Below are 8,497 nucleotides of genomic sequence, written 5' to 3'. Positions count from 1 at the left end.
ATTCCAGTGTTTTACTTGCTATATTGTATTACTTCGCCACCATGGCCTATTTATTGCCTTTACCTCCCTTCTACCTCATTTGCTCACATTGTATATAGACTTATTTTTCTACTGTATTATGACTGTATGTTTGTTTTACTCCATGTGTAACTCTGTGTTGTATGTGTCGAACTGCTTTGCTTTATCTTTGCCAGTCGCAGTTGTAAATGAGAACTTGTTCTCAACTTGCCTACCTGGTTAAATAAAGGTGAAATTTAAAAAATACTGTTCAATTCAACTTCAACCTAAAATATTTTCCTGCATTTCCATCAATGTCTGCAATTCCGGCACTCCTTTGTGTATCGAAATACTTTGCCTTATTTTTAACCAAATGGTGCAATTGTGATTTAGATCAAAACACTTAGGTGAACTTGGAATCATGGAAATGGAATGTTTATTTATAATTCTATAGTTAGAATATAAATAATAGTGGGCACTTTGAATACAGTGTTTGACATAACAACAAATTAAAATGCCACGACGAGTTATTGCGACGGGTAGGAACCAAGTGACGTTCAGTGTTTCTTAGGAGACCCTATAATCTTTGGCTACATTAATCTTTGTTGATATAGCCAACATATTCATGCTTCGCCTATAACTCTTTGATTTAGAAGATACTGTTGCCACAACAACATGCAGATTTAAGCCTGTACTGGTTCAGGCTGTATTAGCTAGCTCAGTATTTTTATTAGCTAGCCAGCTAACTAGTGATTAGCATTAGTGGCTAACACGATTTAGCTTAACTTGCTAAGAAAATACAAACTAGGTGTTTGCAGATGTAAGAAACACAAACTATATTGCAATTATATTACGCTTGTGGATTGATATTAAGATCAAAGTGTTAACATCGTTGTCATCAACATTGTTGCATGTGCTGCGTTGACCTTGCAGACTGAACGAACGTGTCTCGTTGTCAAGCAACAACAAATGCGCTCCTTGAGTGACGGGGGGCGGGACTAGGTCTGTGTGGAAAGCGGCATGGAGAGAGAGCGGAGAGGGATGACACAAGTAGCGGAGTAAATATAAAAATGGACGTTACACACAGCGCTACACAATTTGAACAAAACCAAATATTAAAATAACGTTATAGAAGGTAAAGTAAAAACCCAAACCGGTCCGTGCATAAATACCGGTGTGGTGTGATATATAGTAAAATATGGTATACCGCCCTATGCAGTATAATAGAGTATAGTTTAGTGCAGTACCGTATAGTTTAGTAGAGTACAGTGCAATATACTGCACCCTCTACTGTGCTCCACTCACGTGTACTATGCTATCCAAACTTGTAAAACATACAGTACCAGTCAAAGTTTGGACACACCTACTCATTCTGGATTTTTCTTTATTTTTTACTATTTTCTACATTGTAGAATAGTGAAGACATCAAAACTATGAAATGACACCTATGGAATCATGTAGACCACTGCGCCACTTGGGAGGCAGCATCAAGTCTTCTGGGTATGAAGCTACAAGCTTGGCACAGCTGTATTTGGGGAGTTTTCTCATTCTTCTCTGCAGATCCTCTTAAGCTCTGTCGGGTTGGATGGGAAGTGTCGCTGCACAGCTATTTTCAGGTCTCTCCAGAGATGTTCGATCGGTTCAAGTCCGGCTTCTGGCTCGGCCACTCAAGGACATTCAGAGACTTGTCCCCGAAGCCACTCCTGCGTTGTCTTGGCTGTGTGCTTAGGGTCGTTGTCCTGTTGGAAGGAATACTTATGTAAAATGATTTTTCTGTTATTTCTTAATACATTTGAAAACATTTCTACAAACCAGTTTTTGCTTTGTCATTATGGGGCATTGTGTGTAGATTGACGAGGAAAATGTTATTATTCAGTTTTAGAATAACGTTTCAATGTAACAAAAATGTGGAAAAAGTCAGGGGTCTGAAATATATTCCGAGGCACTGTAGGCTTAACGCCAGTCATGTTTTGACAAATATAAAGTAGAATAATGGTTGGGTTTCGGAGAATAATTATTCATATCTAAAGGCTTGATTCTGTCGGCATACTTGATTCTGTCGGAATAGTTGATTCTGTCGGATACTTGAGGCTTGATTCTGTCGGCATACTTGAGGCTTGTTCTGTCGGCATTGAGGCACTGTTCGTTCTGATAGGGGAGAGAGGTCACTGCAACATACCCACCTTGCAATCTGAGCAGAGGCAGTCAACATTTTTAAAATACATTACATGAACAAAAGTATGTGGACAACTGCTCGTCCAACATCTCATTCCAAAATGATGAGCATTAATATGGGTTGGTCCCCCCTTTGCTGCTATAACAGCCTCCACTCTTCTGGGAAGGCTTTCCACTAGATGTTGGAACATTGCTGAGAGGACTTGCTTCCTTTCAGCCACAAGAGCATTAGTGAGGTCAGGGCACTGATGTTGGGCGATTAGGCCTGGCTCGCAGTCGGTGTTCCAATTCATCCCAAAGGTGTTCGATTGGGTTAAGGTCAGGGCTCTGTGCAGGCCAGTCAAGTTCTTTCACACTTACAGTTGCGCGGGACAGCTCTAGCTGGCAGAAATTTGACGAACTGACTTGTTGGAAAGGTGGTATCCTATGATGGTGCTACATTGAAAGCAGTGGTGGAAATCCCTGCCGGCCAAACCTCCCCGTAACCCGGACGACGCTGAAACATCTGCGCTTATAGGCTCCTGCCTTGTGCGCATTGCTGCGCTTACAATGTGAAGAAATAGCCCAATACTTTATCAACATTTTAAGCTAAACGTTCTGATCTGTTGCATCATTTGCTTTTTAAAAGTGTTTTTTTGACGTGCAGTGGTTGTATTAATTTGGGATCTATCGCTTCCCACAACTGTACCAGAGTATGTTTGGAATTTTCCTTTCGCGTCACGAGAGGAGGACAATCTGACCAATAGAATAGGTAAACTTTTGTAGTATGGCGGATTAGGATTCATAGGCTAGTGCTTTTGCTGTTCGTTAGGACTACTCATCTTGTTGGCTGACGAAAAGTAAATGTGGACAGTTCATATTCGGATTCGATAAGGAGGCGCATGGTTGCATTCCCGATGTCTGTCTTCACTTGTAGACTACTTTGGAGCTGCGATACCTTGGAGAAGGATCTGATCACGTGACAGGCATTGCTATAGAAATTAGATATCTGAGCAAGCCATGTGAGCTGGGAGAAGGGAATTCTCAAGGGCACAACAGACACTTTGGTTGCAAAAGGCATGGATTTCTTTTTAGGGGTATTAAGAATACTATTGCTGTCTTAAATGCAACCTTGCTTTCCAACTGCATGAACGGGCGGTGTAGCCTAGTGGTTAGAGTGGAGGGGCGGTAGGTAGCCTAGTGGTTAAAGTGAGGGGCGGTAGGTAGCCTAGTGGTTAGAGCGTTGGACTAATAACCGAAAGGTTGCTGGATCGAATCCCCGAGCTGACAAGGTAAAAATCCGTTGTTCTGCCCTGACAGAGTAGTTAACCCACTGTTCCCAGGTAGACCATCATTGTAAATAAGAATTTGTTCTTAACTGACTTGCCTAGTTAAATAAGGTTACATTTAATAAATAAAAAAATGTAATTGAACAATTAAATGCATGAGGCAGACTGATTGGTTCTGATGACAGGGATACGGCAGCGAAATGACAGGCAAACGACACAGTAACCATGCGATAATACAACCTTCAATGCTAATGTATTTCTTTTTTTGCCTTGACAGCCTTCCCCTGGTTCGGGGTGACACGTGGCAAAATACAAACTAGGTGTTTGCAGATGTAAGAAACACAAACTAATATTGCAATTATATTACGCTTGTGGATTGATATTAAGATCAAAGTGTTAACATCGTTGTCATCAACATTGTTGCATGTGCTGCGTTGACCWTGCAGACTGAACGAACGTGTCTCGTMGTCAAGCAACAACAAATGCGCTCCTTGAGTGACGGGGGGRGGGACTAGGTCTGTGRGGAAAGCGGCATGGAGAGAGAGCGGAGAGGGATGACACAAGTAGCGGAGTAAACTATAAAAATGGACGTTACACACAGCGCTACACAATTTGAACAAACCAAATATTAAAATAACGTTATAGAAGGTAAAGTAAAAACCCAAACCGGTCCGTGCATAAATACCGGTGTGTGTGTATATATAGTAAAATATGGTATACCGCCCTATGCAGTATAATAGAGTATAGTTTAGTGCAGTACCGTATAGTTTAGTAGAGTACAGTGCAATATACTGCACCCTCTACTGTGCTCCACTCACTGTACTATGCTATCCAAACTTGTAAAACATACAGTACCAGTCAAAAGTTTGGACACACCTACTCATTCTGGGATTTTTCTTTATTTTTTACTATTTTCTACATTGTAGAATAATAGTGAAGACATCAAAACTATGAAATGACACCTATGGAATCATGTAGACCACTGCGCCACTRGGGAGGCAGCATCAAGTCTTCTTGGGTATGAKGCTACAAGCTTGGCACAGCTGTATTTGGGGAGTTTCTCCCATTCTTCTCTGCAGATCCTCTRAAGCTCTGTCYGGTTSGAMGGGYAGTGTRGCTGCACAGCTATTTTCAGGTCTCTCCAGAGATGTTCGATCGGGTTCAAGTCCGGCRTCTGGCTCGGCCACTCAAGGACATTCAGAGACTTGTCCCCGAAGCCACTCCTGCGTTGTCTTGGCTGTGTGCTTAGGGTCGTTGTCCTGTTGGAAGGAATACTTATGTAAATAATCAAACTTTGTAAAAAAATACAGTACCAGTCAAAGTTTGGACACACCTACTATTCTGGGATTTTTCTTTATTTTTTACTATTTTCTACATTGTAGAATAATAGTGAAGACATCAAAACTATGAAATGAACCCTATGGAATCATGTAGACCACTGCGCCACTTGGGAGGCAGCATCAAGTCTTCTTGGGTATGAAGCTACAAGCTTGGCACAGCTGTATTTGGGGAGTTTCTCCATTCTTCTCTGCAGATCCTCTTAAGCTCTGTCGGTTGGATGGGAAGTGTCGTGCACAGCTATTTTCAGGTCTCTCCAGAGATGTTCGATCGGGTTAAGTCCGGCTTCTGGCTCGGCCACTCAAGGACATTCAGAGACTTGTCCCGAAGCCACTCCTGCGTTGTCTTGGCTGTGTGCTTAGGGTCGTTGTCCTGTTGGAAGGAATATTATGTAAAATGATTTTCTGTTTATTTTCTTAATACATTTGAAAACATTTCTACAAACCAGTTTTGCTTTGTCATTATGGGGCATTGTGTGTGATTGACGAGGAAAATGTTTATTTATTCAGTTTTGAATAACGTTTAATGTCAAAAATGTGGAAAAAGTCCAGGGGTCTGAAATATATTCGAAGGACTGTAGGCTTAACGCCAGTCATGTTTGACAAATATAAGTAGAATAATGGTTGGGTTTCGGAGAATAATTATTCATATCTAAAGGCTTGATTCTGTCGGCATACTTGATTCTGTCGGAATAGTTGATTCTGTCGATACTTGAGGCTTGATTCTGTCGCATACTTGAGGCTTGATTCTGTCGGCATACTTGAGGCACTGTTCGTTCTGATAGGAGAGAGAGGTACTGCAAACATCCCACCTTGCAATCTGAGCAGAGGCAGTCAACATTTTTAAAATACACTACATGAACAAAAGTATGTGGACAACTGCTCGTCCAACATCTCATTCCAAAATGATGAGCATTAATATGGAGTTGGTCCCCACTTTGCTGCTATAACAGCCTCCACTCTTCTGGGAGGCTTTCACTAGATGTTGGAACATTGCTGAGAGGACTTGCTTCCTTTCAGCCACAAGAGCATTAGTGAGGTCAGGCACTGATGTTGGGCGATTAGGCCTGGCTCGCAGTCGGTGTTCAATTCATCCCAAGGTGTTCGATTGGGTTAAGGCAGGGCTGTGCAGGCAGTCAAGTTCTTTCACACTTACAGTTGCGCGGGACAGCTCTAGCTGGGCAGAAATTTGACGAACTGACTTGTTGGAAAGGTGGTATCCTATGATGGTGCTACATTGAAAGCAGTGGTGGAAATCCCTGCCGGCCAACCCTCCCCGTAACCCGGACGACGCTGAACATCTGCGCTTATAGCCTCCTGCCTTGTGCGCATTGCTGCGCTTACAATGTGAAGAATAGCCCAATACTTTATCAACATTTTAAGCTAAACGTTTGATCTGTTGCATCATTTGCTTTTTAAAAGTGTTTTTTGACGTGCAGTGGTTGTATTAATTTGGGATCTATCGCTTCCCACAACTGTACCAGAGTATGTTTGGAATTTTCCTTTCGCGTCACAGGAGGAGGACAATCTGACCAATAGAATAGGTAAACTTTTGTAGTTGGCGGATAGTAGATTCTTAGGCTAGTGCTTTTGCTGTTCGTTAGGACTACTCATCTTGTTGGCTGACGAAAAGTAAATGTGGACAGTTATATTCGGAATTCGATGGAGGCGGCATGGTTGCATTCCCGATGTCTGTCTTCACTTGTAGACTACTTTGGAGCTGCGATACTGTGAGAAGGTCTGATCACGTGACAGGCATTGGTAATAAGAAATTAGATATCTGAGCAAGCCATTGGAGCTGGGAGAAGGGAATTCTCAAGGGCACAACAACACTTTGGTTGCAAAAGGCATGGATTTCTTTTTTAGGGGTATTAAGAATACTATTGCTGTCTAAATGCAACCTTGCTTTCCAACTGCATGAACGGGGCGGTAGGTAGCCTAGTGGTTAGAGTGGAGGGGCGGTAGGTAGCCTAGTGGTTAAAGTGGAGGGGCGGTAGGTAGCCTAGTGGTTAGAGCGTTGGACTAATAACCGAAAGGTTGCTGGATCGAATCCCCGAGCTGACAAGGTAAAAATCCGTTGTTCTGCCCCTGAACAAGGTAGTTAACCCACTGTTCCCAGGTAGACCATCATTGTAAATGAATTTGTTCTTAACTGACTTGCCTAGTTAAATAAGGTTACATTTAATAAAAATAAAAAATTGTAATTGAACAATTATGCATGAGGCAGACGATTGGTTCTGATGACAGGGATACGGCAGCGAAATGACAGGCAAACGACACAGTAACCATGCGATAAACCTTCAATGCTAATGTATTTCTTGTTTTGCCTTGACAGCCTTCCCCTGGTTCGGGATGGACATCGGCGGTACTCTGGTGAAGCTGGTCTACTTCGAGCTAAGGAATCACGGCGGAGGAGGAACAGGAAGAAGTGGAAAACTTGAAGAGCATCCGCCGCTACCTGACCTCCAACACGGCGTACGGGAAGACAGGTGTCGAGACGTCCACCTGGAACTGAAGAACCTGACCATGTGTGGCGGACGGGCACCTGCACTTCATCCGCTTCCCAACGCAGGCCATGCACCGCTTCATCCAGATGGGAGCGACAAGAACTTCTCCAGCCTTCCACCCGCTCTCGCCCACTGGCGGAGGGCCTACAAGTTCGAGAACGACTTCAGAACGGTGAGTGGGAGAATGAGACAACGGGTGACCTGACAAACTTGCAGCCTCATTTCTACCAGCATGTCACATGTGCAACCAGAGGGGAAAAAACCTCTAGACCACCTTTACTCACACACAGAGGACGCGTACGAAGCTCTCCCTCGCTCTCCATTTGGCAAATCTGACCATAAAGTCTGTAATAACTACTTGTTTCAAGCAGACACAAATGTCCTGTTCCAAGAAAGCGAAGGTAACCTGCCTAAATGACTACCGTCCCGTAGCACTCACGTCTGTAGCCATGAAGTTTTTGAAAGGCTGGTAATGGCTACATCAACACCATTATCCCAGAACCCTAGACCCACTCCAATTCGTATAATGCCCCCAATCACAGATGACGCAATCTCTCAATTGCACTCCACACTGCCTTTCCCACCTGGACAAAAGGAACACCTATGTGAGAATGCTGTTATTGACTACAGCTCAGTGTTCAACACCATAGTGCCACAAAGCTCATCACTAAGCTAAGGACCCTGGGACTAAACACCTTGATTTGATTCCAGTCAAGGAAGGTGTTCTGTGTATTTATATTATATATTATAATTCTTTTCTCTGGATTGTTGAGGTCGATGCGTTACTGTACCAGTGCTGCGAAGACCAGCTGTGCTGTCAGGCACTTGTTTTGTGGTGCTGGCCGGCTGGGCCTCTTGTTCTCTGACCGCAGACCTGTGTTGTTTACATAGTCACCTGCTCCCTCAACTCCGACTGAGGTTTTGCTCCATGCTTTGATTTGCCTCACACCCACCTCTCTCCCTCCTCCCCCTCTACAGATGGCTGATTAGAGCTGTTGAAGCTGGATGAGCTTGACTGTCTGATTCATGGCCTGCTCTACGTGGACTCCGTGAGCTTCAACGGCCACCTGAGTGCTTCTACTTTGAGAACCGTCAGCACCCGAACAGCGTGAAGACAACGTGCAGTCTGGCCGACCCGTTCCTATGCTGCTGGTCAACATTGGATCTGGGGTTAGCATCCTGGCTGTGTACTCCAAGAACATACAAAGTACGA

At 43.6% G+C, this 8,497-nt stretch overlaps 1 pseudogene; it reads left to right on the top strand.

Moving 5' to 3' along the window:
- Positions 1–8,497, top strand: part of LOC112069985 (pantothenate kinase 1-like) — a 35,803-nt pseudogene that overhangs the window by 13,933 nt on the left and 13,373 nt on the right.

The sequence above is a fragment of the Salvelinus sp. IW2-2015 genome, unplaced genomic scaffold (assembly GCF_002910315.2).
Source record: "Salvelinus sp. IW2-2015 unplaced genomic scaffold, ASM291031v2 Un_scaffold1187, whole genome shotgun sequence".
Classification (NCBI taxonomy): domain Eukaryota; kingdom Metazoa; phylum Chordata; class Actinopteri; order Salmoniformes; family Salmonidae; genus Salvelinus; species Salvelinus sp. IW2-2015.
This window is presented reverse-complemented; position numbering and strand designations above follow the sequence as displayed.